Genomic DNA, 13183 nt, shown 5'->3' with positions numbered 1-13183 from the left:
TTTAAAATTTTAATTTAAAAATGGGAAAGCGAGACTAAGTCTTGAATATACCAGTGGCCTGGTTACAACTATGCACACATCTTGTCAAAACTACAAATAGTGATCATTTAGCTCAGAATGAAGTAATTTGAATGAAATTTTTATTTTACATTATCTGTTTTTGCGCTATTATAGCAAGAATGCTCAGCTCTTTATCGAAATCTTACATAATGTATCTTTAAGACCGTATTTACTCATGACATAGACCTATTGACTATGTAGTGAAAGACGGGTATATCATAAATTAAATCGTATTGTGAAATGGATGAAAGGTGGGTGTATACAGACAGTAAAACCACAGTAAGATATAAAATATGAAATAACCCAGGATGTAATTGACTGTTACAATGTGAATAGTTGCATGGGCTAGGATATCAAGGTTATTGAATTCGTGCATAGATGATTTACTAAATATATGATATAAAATTGGTATAACTGCTGATGAATTTTATTTTCAGAATGTCAGTCTGGGTTCTATGGTGATCGGTGTATACAATCATGTAATAACAGAAAGTGCAGTAGACAAAATACTGAGTGTAATCATATTAATGGATCATGTAATGGAGATTGTTTACCTGGTTATAAAGGTCTGGATTGTACTCGCGGTAAGTATCGACTTTTCCCAAATGAAACTTCCTCAGAATGTTGCAATATCAAACGTCGCAAGATTTTAGATCCACATGTTAAAGACATATAAAGTCAAAGATAAATGACTATCGATATTGTCCTGTTGGATATATGTCTTAAAAGCTAACAATATTCCATTGTCAACAGGTATTGTCAATAATTATTATATACAGTAGTTAGAATATTTTAGAATATATGTCAAATAAAATGGAATATTAAACATGGATGTTAATGTATTAATATTTTTTAGTATGTTAATTATGACACCCGGGATAACTAGGTCTCCATAGCCACTCAAATCTCTTATATTATCTCACTCTCGTTATGGCTAATTTTGTTGTGATTCCTCTTTTTGCCTCGGAATCAACCACCACTTTGACGGAAGATATTCTCTCGGCTAAAAAAGCTTTATTCTCTCAGCTTTTAGAGATACCGTAGAATCAAATCGGTCCAGAGGAGATCTTTTTGAAAAGAAGCCACTCATTTAACAAATACACATAACCGAAGGATAACAGACCTCCCCGTCCAGTTAATACAATGGACAATCTAACTTCGGTCCACAAAAGAGAGACACATACTAGTTGCCCCCACTTCTAATTTCCAAGGCATAGTCCGAATCTTCACTCTCATATAAATATATTAACCCCATTCGGGCACTATGTTTAATTACACATTATTTAACGTTTAAAAACCTAACTACTTTATGGAATCAAAGACAAATCTAAACTTCCCAATCATTTTTAGTTTTGTTATATTAACTATGGTAAAGGTTGAAAAAAAATATCCTATAGATCACATTTCTTATATTTCGTCGAAGAAAATTTAAGACTGTCAGTCAAATGCAGTGAAAACAATTTTGATTTTAGACGGTTAGTCACATTGAATGTAATATTAAATAAGTTGGATATTAAAAATTCGTGTTAATATATTAAATTATAAATCTACAGAATGTAATGATGGAGGATTCAATAGTCAGGCTTCATATGGTATACACAAGTATGGTAAAGATTGTTCTAAAGATTGTTATTCACGTCACTGTCGACAGCCTTCTGAATGTAACCATGTTGATGGTAAATGTAACAATGAAGAATGTAATGCAGGATATCAAGGCGGTGATTGTACTCAAGGTAAAATTATAAAATATAAACAAATATCATCTGACTTGTCAGTGTGGTAAAAACGGGAGTGATTGCATAAAATATAAATAACTGATCAATGTGGTGAAAGATGACTGTACATGAATCATTTTTAGTCCGTATTATCCGTTTGGTGAAAGACAGGCGAATCATGATTTAGACCGTATTGACTGCTTGGCGAAAGACGGGTATATCACGATTTAGACCATATTGACTATATACTGAAAGACGGGTATATTATCATGATTTAGACCGTATTGACTGTTTGCTGAAAGACAGGTATATCAGAGCTAAATCTGCTTATTGCAGGTATTTTTAGGCCTGTAATGTTATATGAACTATGGGAAAGCGAGTCTAAGTCTTGAATATACCAGGGGCCTGGTTACAACTATGCACACATCTTGTCAAAACTACAAATAGTGATCATTTAGCTCAGAATGAAGTAATTTGAATGAAATTTTTATTTTACATTATCTGTTTTTGCGCTATTATAGCAAGAATGCTCAGCTCTTTATCGAAATCTTACATAATGTATCTTTAAGACCGTATTTACTCATGACATAGACCTATTGACTATGTAGTGAAAGACGGGTATATCATAAATTAAATCGTATTGTGAAATGGATGAAAGGTGGGTGTATACAGACAGTAAAACCACAGTAAGATATAAAATATGAAATAACCCAGGATGTAATTGACTGTTACAATGTGAATAGTTGCATGGGCTAGGATATCAAGGTTATTGAATTCGTGCATAGATGATTTACTAAATATATGATATAAAATTGGTATAACTGCTGATGAATTTTATTTTCAGAATGTCAGTCTGGGTTCTATGGTGATCGGTGTATACAATCATGTAATAACAGAAAGTGCAGTAGACAAAATACTGAGTGTAATCATATTAATGGATCATGTAATGGAGATTGTTTACCTGGTTATAAAGGTCTGGATTGTACTCGCGGTAAGTATCGACTTTTCCCAAATGAAACTTCCTCAGAATGTTGCAATATCAAACGTCGCAAGATTTTAGATCCACATGTTAAAGACATATAAAGTCAAAGATAAATGACTATCGATATTGTCCTGTTGGATATATGTCTTAAAAGCTAACAATATTCCATTGTCAACAGGTATTGTCAATAATTATTATATACAGTAGTTAGAATATTTTAGAATATATGTCAAATAAAATGGAATATTAAACATGGATGTTAATGTATTAATATTTTTTAGTATGTTAATTATGACACCCGGGATAACTAGGTCTCCATAGCCACTCAAATCTCTTATATTATCTCACTCTCGTTATGGCTAATTTTGTTGTGATTCCTCTTTTTGCCTCGGAATCAATCACCACTTTGACGGAAGATATTCTCTCGGCTAAAAAAGCTTTATTCTCTCAGCTTTTAGAGATACCGTAGAATCAAATCAGTCCAGAGGAGATCTTTTTGAAAAGAAGCCACTCATTTAACAAAGACACATAACCGAAGGATAACAGACCTACCCGTCCAGTTAATACAATGGACAATCTAACTTCGGTCCACAAAAGAGAGACACATACTAGTTGCCCCCACTTCTAATTTCCAAGGCATAGTCCGAATCTTCACTCTCATATAAATATATTAAACCCATTCGGGCACTATGTTTAATTACACATTATTTAACGTTTAAAAACCTAACTACTTTATGGAATCAAAGACAAATCTAAACTTCCCAATCATTTTTAGTTTTGTTATATTAACTATGGTAAAGGTTGAAAAAAAATATCCTATAGATCACATTTCTTATATTTCGTCGAAGAAAATTTAAGACTGTCAGTCAAATGCAGTGAAAACAATTTTGATTTTAGACGGTTAGTCACATTGAATGTAATATTAAATAAGTTGGATATTAAAAATTCGTGTTAATATATTAAATTATAAATCTACAGAATGTAATGATGGAGGATTCAATAGTCAGGCTTCATATGGTATACACAAGTATGGTAAAGATTGTTCTAAAGATTGTTATTCACGTCACTGTCGACAGCCTTCTGAATGTAACCATGTTGATGGTAAATGTAACAATGAAGAATGTAATGCAGGATATCAAGGCGGTGATTGTACTCAAGGTAAAATTATAAAATATAAACAAATATCATCTGACTTGTCAGTGTGGTAAAAACGGGAGTGATTGCATAAAATATAAATAACTGATCAATGTGGTGAAAGATGACTGTACATGAATCATTTTTAGTCCGTATTATCCGTTTGGTGAAAGACAGGCGAATCATGATTTAGACCGTATTGACTGCTTGGCGAAAGACGGGTATATCACGATTTAGACCATATTGACTATATACTGAAAGACGGGTATATTATCATGATTTAGACCGTATTGACTGTTTGCTGAAAGACAGGTATATCAGAGCTAAATCTGCTTATTGCAGGTATTTTTAGGCCTGTAATGTTATATGAACTATGGGAAAGCGAGTCTAAGTCTTGAATATACCAGGGGCCTGGTTACAACTATGCACACATCTTGTCAAAACTACAAATAGTGATCATTTAGCTCAGAATGAAGTAATTTGAATGAAATTTTTATTTTACATTATCTGTTTTTGCGCTATTATAGCAAGAATGCTCAGCTCTTTATCGAAATCTTACATAATGTATCTTTAAGACCGTATTTACTCATGACATAGACCTATTGACTATGTAGTGAAAGACGGGTATATCATAAATTAAATCGTATTGTGAAATGGATGAAAGGTGGGTGTATACAGACAGTAAAACCACAGTAAGATATAAAATATGAAATAACCCAGGATGTAATTGACTGTTACAATGTGAATAGTTGCATGGGCTAGGATATCAAGGTTATTGAATTCGTGCATAGATGATTTACTAAATATATGATATAAAATTGGTATAACTGCTGATGAATTTTATTTTCAGAATGTCAGTCTGGGTTCTATGGTGATCGGTGTATACAATCATGTAATAACAGAAAGTGCAGTAGACAAAATACTGAGTGTAATCATATTAATGGATCATGTAATGGAGATTGTTTACCTGGTTATAAAGGTCTGGATTGTACTCGCGGTAAGTATCGACTTTTCCCAAATGAAACTTCCTCAGAATGTTGCAATATCAAACGTCGCAAGATTTTAGATCCACATGTTAAAGACATATAAAGTCAAAGATAAATGACTATCGATATTGTCCTGTTGGATATATGTCTTAAAAGCTAACAATATTCCATTGTCAACAGGTATTGTCAATAATTATTATATACAGTAGTTAGAATATTTTAGAATATATGTCAAATAAAATGGAATATTAAACATGGATGTTAATGTATTAATATTTTTTAGTATGTTTATTATGACACCCGGGATAACTAGGTCTCCATAGCCACTCAAATCTCTTATATTATCTCACTCTCGTTATGGCTAATTTTGTTGTGATTCCTCTTTTTGCCTCGGAATCAACCACCACTTTGACGGAAGATATTCTCTCGGCTAAAAAAGCTTTATTCTCTCAGCTATTAGAGATACCGTAGAATCAAATCGGTCCAGAGGAGATCTTTTTGAAAAGAAGCCACTCATTTAACAAAGACACATAACCGAAGGATAACAGACCTACCCGTCCAGTTAATACAATGGACAATCTTACTTCGGTCCACAAAAGAGAGACACATACTAGTTGCCCCCACTTCTAATTTCCAAGGCATAGTCCGAACCTTCACTCTCATATAAATATATTAAACCCATTCGGGCACTATGTTTAATTACACACTATTTAACGTTTAAAAACCTAACTACTTTATGGAATCAAAGACAAATCTAAACTTCCCAATCATTTTCAGTTTTGTTATATTAACTATGGTAAAGGTTGAAAAAAAATATCCTATAGATCACATTTCTTATATTTCGTCGAAGAAAATTTAAGACTGTCAGTCAAATGCAGTGAAAACAATTTTGATTTTAGACGGTTAGTCACATTGAATGTAATATTAAATAAGTTGGATATAAAAAATTCGTGTTAATATATTAAATTATAAATCTACAGAATGTAATGATGGAGGATTCAATAGGCAGGCTTCATATGGTATACACACGTATGGTAAAGATTGTTCTAAAGATTGTTATTCACGTCACTGTCGACAGCCTTCTGAATGTAACCATGTTGATGGTAAATGTAACAATGAAGAATGTAATGCAGGATATCAAGGCGGTGATTGTACTCAAGGTAAAATTATAAAATATAAACAAATATCATCTGACTTGTCAGTGTGGTAAAAACGGGAGTGATTGCATAAAATATAAATAACTGATCAATGTGGTGAAAGATGACTGTACATGAATCATTTTTAGTCCGTATTATCCGTTTGGTGAAAGACAGGCGAATCATGATTTAGACCGTATTGACTATATACTGAAAGACGGGTATATTATCATGATTTAGACCGTATTGACTGTTTGCTGAAAGACAGGTATATCAGAGCTAAATCTGCTTATTGCAGTTATTTTTAGGCCTGTAATGTTATATGAACTATTAATTAGACATTTATTAACAAAACAAGATCATGATCAACTCTCGATGGCATCAGATACTCGAGATTTTAACTAGATTAAAACGGCTCGCCATTTAAAATTTTAATTTAAAAATGGGAAAGCGAGACTAAGTCTTGAATATACCAGTGGCCTGGTTACAACTATGCACACATCTTGTCAAAACTACAAATAGTGATCATTTAGCTCAGAATGAAGTAATTTGAATGAAATTTTTATTTTACATTATCTGTTTTTGCGCTATTATAGCAAGAATGCTCAGCTCTTTATCGAAATCTTACATAATGTATCTTTAAGACCGTATTTACTCATGACATAGACCTATTGACTATGTAGTGAAAGACGGGTATATCATAAATTAAATCGTATTGTGAAATGGATGAAAGGTGGGTGTATACAGACAGTAAAACCACAGTAAGATATAAAATATGAAATAACCCAGGATGTAATTGACTGTTACAATGTGAATAGTTGCATGGGCTAGGATATCAAGGTTATTGAATTCGTGCATAGATGATTTACTAAATATATGATATAAAATTGGTATAACTGCTGATGAATTTTATTTTCAGAATGTCAGTCTGGGTTCTATGGTGATCGGTGTATACAATCATGTAATAACAGAAAGTGCAGTAGACAAAATACTGAGTGTAATCATATTAATGGATCATGTAATGGAGATTGTTTACCTGGTTATAAAGGTCTGGATTGTACTCGTGGTAAGTATCGACTTTTCCCAAATGAAACTTCCTCAGAATGTTGCAATATCAAACGTCGCAAGATTTTAGATCCACATGTTAAAGACATATAAAGTCAAAGATAAATGACTATCGATATTGTCCTGTTGGATATATGTCTTAAAAGCTAACAATATTCCATTGTCAACAGGTATTGTCAATAATTATTATATACAGTAGTTAGAATATTTTAGAATATATGTCAAATAAAATGGAATATTAAACATGGATGTTAATGTATTAATATTTTTTAGTATGTTAATTATGACACCCGGGATAACTAGGTCTCCATAGCCACTCAAATCTCTTATACTATCTCACTCTCGTTATGGAATATATTTAGGTATCAAAGGTTCTTTGATGAGTTCAACTTTGGTGCGGATCCGTCCTTCCATGCTGGAGATATGCCCCCCCCCCTGCATTTTACTAAAAATGTAAAATAAAATGTACAAAGTTGAGTGGACGTTCTTGTTCTTGGATGAATTCGATTTTGACACACATCAGATTCTAGACCTTCTATTCTAGAGTTATAGCCACTGCCTTTTAGGCAAAATGTGAAATACGTATGATGTTTGTAGACACTCAAGGTGCTACAATCTCTGTCCGATTCCGAGGAAACTTAAAACAATATGTCAAGGATCAAAATATATTGAATATGTTCGATTGTGGTGCGCATTAAAACTCACTAATATTCGATGTAAATCACTGGGACAATAAATGATTAGTCCTATTCATTTTCCCATCTCTGGGCGTCTCGTGGATGTCAACCGTTTGTTTATCCAATTGAAAAATAACGATTCTTTGATCATTGGCTATATATATTTTAGTCCGGTGGCTGAAGGGGGGTGGGGGGGGGGGGTCGCCACCCGAGCTGTGGATTTATGAGACCAAGTTTTTCTAGACCAGTTTTTTGCGTAGATTCCGAATATGGGTGGTGATCAGGCGTTTGAGTTTTTTTTTCGAGATATGGGGGGGTCCAATGTCTACAATTGGGGGTCGCGTGTTCGACCCCTGCATTGGCCGAGAAAGTTCATCGTGATTTTTTGACGTGGTATCTTATTGTAATAAGATTTATGTTATATTTTTATGTGAAGGAGAAAACTTTATCAGTTGCAAACTTGTGTCTCACCCTATTGTTAATTAATGGACAATAAAAGTTATGTAGACTAAAATAAGTAACTAGAAGAATGCCCGGCTTCGCTCAGGGGTCATAACCCCGAAACCAGAAGTGTTAGACTAACGCCACCTGGCCTATGTTACTCCCCGGTCCGAGCTACCCCTATACACCAAATTTCAGACAAACGACTGTCACAAATATTAGTATAGATAACACAACAATTGCTACCATTCAAAAACCGATAGGCCTACCTGTTCAATTCTAGAGTTTCTGTGGTTTTCTCATTGGTAGAGTTCTGAGATCCTGCATGGCGTATACCTGACTTCATTACTCCAGTCGGCGCAGAAACGTAGGACGACTTCATTTCATTTTTTAAAAAAAAATCAAATATCTTATAATAAAACATGAAACACAAATGTTTCAAAATAACTGCTTAAAGATACATGTTAGATTAGATAAAGAGCTGGCAGTTCTTACTATATTAGTTAAAAACTAGATAATGTAAAGGGAATTTGCTGAAAATTTCAATCAAATTGATCCACCCTGAACCTTGAATTTAGAGATTGAATTTTGGGCCTAGCCTCGATCGTCATTACTAAAATCGGTACGATAAAAAACGTAGTCTCGATTATCCACTTTTTGATTTAATCAGCAGCAGACCGGGTTCTAATCCAGTAAATATTGCAGTCTAGCGATGACATCCAGAACTGATTATGGTCTGGATCAGTTAATTAATGTCTTATTAATAATTAGGATAACATATCCGGCCTAAAGAAAGACCTGCAATTGGCAAATTTTGCTCTTGCATAATGTATGTTTAAGAAATGACAAATGTATACTTTGTAGAGAGTATTGAACAAACCAATATATGATTAATGTTAATGACCACTATTATTTTAAATCAATGATCAAATCCCATTATATACGGGTAGATATGTTTTACGAATATGCATAATGAGCTACGTTACGGCCACATTTATCATGGAAATCCTGCATCACTTATAGAGACAATCATAATCATCTATGAACCTTGTAGAGACACATACATTGTTTTATGTATAAACATAATATTATTTCTTTATTGTAGAATGTAATCAGTCTATAAACTAGATAATTACAATATTGGTTATTTTTATAAAATTAAACAACCATTTTGACATAAAGGAACAACAAACTGTTATATGTAACTAGAACAATAGAACGTGGTTCTACCCTGCCTTGTGGATAATATTTATGATTGTATCCTTCATTTATCGATCCTTCTGTTTTGATTTTTTCTCCAGAAATAAACCAGAATTTTGGTGTGTACAGAATGACCTCCATATTGTTGGCACTTATTTTATCCATCCTACTTGTAGCTGTTCTTTTTGGAGTAGTAATCTATTATTACAGGTTAATTTGTATTTATTTATGTTTCAAATCAAAACCAGGAAAATGTATTTATTATTTTTAAACCCATAGAATTCATCTAGGTTCATCTAATCACATTTGTGATATTTATATAAGCAGATGACCCATTCAGTGGTATTACCGAATTGGATAACCTTTCCGAGTTTTCACAAGTTATTTACTGCGCCTACTTTGAAATCAGACCTTGGCAAATCCTACCCTTAAGCTAGTTCTTATAGACTTAGTCAGTCATTTTCTTTGAAAAGTAATAGACTATTGCCTTATTGGAAATAAAATGTTAAGTTAAATGTCTACTGTTGTTAACCAGAAATTGATACTTGTAGATACAGTGATTAAATAATAAACTAACATAGAGTAATACAATATTGATGAAGCGGATGTAAAAGTAGGACTTAAAATTAATCATTTACAATATAATAATATACAATTAAAGACATATAACCTCTCCGTCAAAGGGATAAGCAATCATAATGGAATGTGTTCGTTCCTCAATTAAACAAGAAATGCATTCTGGTGGTCTATTCGATCGCAATTTTTATTTAAAAAAAGTGAATATGTATTTGTTGTAATGTTCATCTTACAGGAAAAAAAGGAATGGAAACACAGAAGGAAGACCACGAGAAACTAATGATTATAGTGAACCCTATTGTACACCAGAAAATGGTAATATTTAAATATATGAACCAAAGAGAACACACAATATACATGTTGATCCTCAGATATATATATAACACAATTATTTTATCCAGATTTACTATTGTCAGCTTTAAACCTTTGACCAATTAATCTAGTGTCTAGCTTATGTTTGTTTTAAATATAATTACAGTTGCTGGACCAGTCTATGAAAACAGCGAAGCTACTGAAGTAGAAATGGCACATCTGTATGACGTTATCCATTGAAAAACACCAAGATGGACGATGGTGGCTTGCTACATTTATAGCCAGATCGAATCGGTTATTAAACAGGCATACAATATGCGTGTCCGAATAATGTATACAATTTGGAAGAACCGTTCAGTATGACGAAATCGCTTTGTATATAGGCAAGTGCCTTTCAGAGGCCCCATCCAATGTTAAGGTTAATATAAATGAAACAAAACTTTCATATATGCTGAATTTAAATAGCCTTTTTCTAGTTTATTGTCATTTATGGTGATACTCCCAGATTCTGGGTATTTGCAATATGATAAATTCGATACGGGAAAAAAACACGTGGTATCATAAGGAAACGCACATTTTGCATAATAGTTAATCCTTATCTGAACCCGACACCAATGCAGGGTATAGAATAGTCATGTTTGTAATATGGGAAAAGATTATTATACTGCTGTGTTAGTCCCAATTTGACTGGAAAGTCTACATAAAACTGTCCAAATGTGTCGAGCATTGTTGGTGCTTGTTTGCTGGAAACTTTCTTCTAAATTGCTTTTTTTGTATTAATTAGGCATGATATATTGTAACATGGAGATATATTCATCCATATTTATCCATATTTTTATCACATGTATTAGTTAAGGAGCGGGGTTTTTATATAGCCTAAATTTTAGCTTTTATTTAAACAAAATGTATATGGGATGTAGGCTGTGTACGGTCCATACAAACAACTTGAATGATTTCAAAAATATTTGGCAATAAGTTGACGAACTGAAGGACCAAAACAGATGTAGATTTCTAATGAATGTTGGTTTGCGGGGCCTGTATAAATATGTTTAAATAAGTTACAGGGGTATGAAAACTGTAAATATCTGTTTGAGAAAATATGATCTATTGATAGATCTTCAACACCGGTGGGCATTTGTTTGATTTTAATACTGTCATAGTATATACCGCTTGCTTTTGTTTTTATCTAAACGTGCATTTAGTATTGATAGGAATAAATTTATATTTGTTTTTTTTTATTTGTATTTTTTTTTAGGTTATTTTTTTTGTCTTTTTTAAAGTTTCTATTTGTCTTTTATAAAGTTTGTATTTTTCTTTTATAAAGTTTGTATTTTTCTCTTTTAAAGTTTTTACTTGTATATTGGGCATTAAAGAAATAAATTGTATTTTAATATTTATTATTTATTGTTGGAAATGAAACCAAGCAACAAATTTAATCAAGAAACACTTTCACAACTACAGATAAATTCCAAGAAGTCTGTCTAGTCGTTCGATTGCTTCACTTTTTAGCCCGTCACATAAACATCCACTATACACAAGAGCAATAGCAAGGTGCATTCAAACATAAAATGAAATGAAATGAAATGGAGTTTAACGTCCTACTGTTCTGCTCCGACTGGGCCAATGAAGACGGGCATACGCCATACAGTGGTCTATTAGGGAGATTTTGCCCGGGCTGCGGCACTGTGGTCTACTCTTATATTGAATTCCGACTGCCAAGGGATCTTTTACGTGCACTCCAATGTATATACGGGGCCTCGGTTTTCGTCCCATCCGAACGACTAGGGTAAAACACGTCGGAAAATCCCGATGCAGGAATCAAACACGCGACCTCCAGGCTAGCGATCCAGCGTCTTACCAACTTAGCCACCGTGGCTTTCGCGCATACACACATGTTATGCCGCACATGTAAAATGTTCATTTGGTTGATCCAACCTCGTGGGTTTTCCCCCGGGTCCTCCGGTTTCCTTCCACTGTTAAAGACCCCTACGCGCAAGCGAATTATTGAAATAATATTAAACCATATGTTAGTCCCGAAATGACCTAGTTTGTGTCGAGTGGACGTTAAATCCCATTTCTCTCTCTCTCCAATTGGCCACTGATCGCGCAACCAGAAATTCTCCTGGCTTGAATCCTCACCGAGAAGATCATGGGGATCCTCAAGACTTGTTCCCAAGTATATGTAATCGTCCGGATCTGAGAAACAAAGCGAACTGCACCAAATGATATACGTCATGTTGGGACTATGACGGGCATATAACACGTGGACAACTGGTATTATTACTAAACTAATGACTGACGTTAATTTACCCAATTAGAATTTTAATCTTCGTGTCAAATTCAGTTCTAGTCAAGGGGAAATAACTCTTTTTAGACTAGCAATTATTTGGCCACAGATCACTAATTATTCCCCCATTGACTTTAATGTTAATTCTCGTCTCTTAGACCGGCTCTAACTTTTTCCCAAATTTTCGTTGGGTAGAACGCTTTCTGCCACAGATGGAGCAACATGTGGCAAACTCTTGCCCAAAAGCATGTATGAGGTTCACCATGAAAAACTTGAGATACACAAGCTGGAAGTAGAGACAAAAAACATGCAATTTCCGGCCCTACATTTCAACGTAACCAACCTCATAACTCTTGTATCCTTCCGCTTCAAAATCATGAATATTCACCAAAACCTGACAGAAAATGTATTTTCAAACCCTTTTTTTTTTATTCTACACCAAAAAGTCAACAAAAATCGCCATGCAAAAGGGGGAAAAAGGGTCCTCCGGTTTCCTTCCACTGCTAAAGACCCCTACGCGCAAGCGAATTATTGAAATAAAATTAAACCATATGTTAGTCCCGAAATGACCTAGTTTGTGTCGAGTGGACGTTAAACCCCATTTCTCTCTCT

General features: G+C 33.7%; 1 protein-coding gene and 1 long non-coding RNA gene across 2 annotated transcripts in view; both read left to right on the top strand.

The window, feature by feature from the left end:
• LOC126815288 (multiple epidermal growth factor-like domains protein 11) overlaps nt 1–13183 on the top strand; it is a 107243-nt gene that overhangs the window by 16900 nt on the left and 77160 nt on the right. The gene's annotated exons all lie outside the window — the stretch shown is intronic.
• Nucleotides 9492–11644, top strand: LOC130012127 (uncharacterized). The gene is made up of 3 exons (XR_008787419.1): nt 9492–9606; nt 10208–10287; nt 10451–11644. It is a non-coding gene; the product is annotated as an uncharacterized LOC130012127 (long non-coding RNA).

This window comes from Patella vulgata, chromosome 3 (genome assembly GCF_932274485.2).
Source record: "Patella vulgata chromosome 3, xgPatVulg1.2, whole genome shotgun sequence".
NCBI classification, from domain to species: domain Eukaryota; kingdom Metazoa; phylum Mollusca; class Gastropoda; family Patellidae; genus Patella; species Patella vulgata.
Note: the sequence above shows the minus strand (reverse complement) of the source record. Positions and strands in the feature narration are given on the sequence as shown.